We start from the raw sequence: 228 nt of genomic DNA, 5'->3' as shown, positions 1-228 counted from the left end.
ACGTTTCGTCCATAACTGCGGTGGACATTATCAAAGGCGATGTGATCTCCCGTGCATTCCGACTAAGACTGGCGGAGACCATACACAAATTTGTCAAATACTTTGGACCCGCTTACTAAACTGATGCTATTAAATGGAAGAAAACATTGACCTCTGTCTGGCAGCCATGTGTAAAAGTCCACTACGTGAGGCTGCAGCGTATCGAAACTACCTTCCACTTAGCTTTAT

This window comes from Dendroctonus ponderosae, unplaced genomic scaffold, assembly GCF_020466585.1.
Source record: "Dendroctonus ponderosae isolate FM_Combo_2020 unplaced genomic scaffold, Dpon_F_20191213v2 Dpon_F_20191213_340, whole genome shotgun sequence".
NCBI classification, from domain to species: domain Eukaryota; kingdom Metazoa; phylum Arthropoda; class Insecta; order Coleoptera; family Curculionidae; genus Dendroctonus; species Dendroctonus ponderosae.
This window is presented reverse-complemented; position numbering follows the sequence as displayed.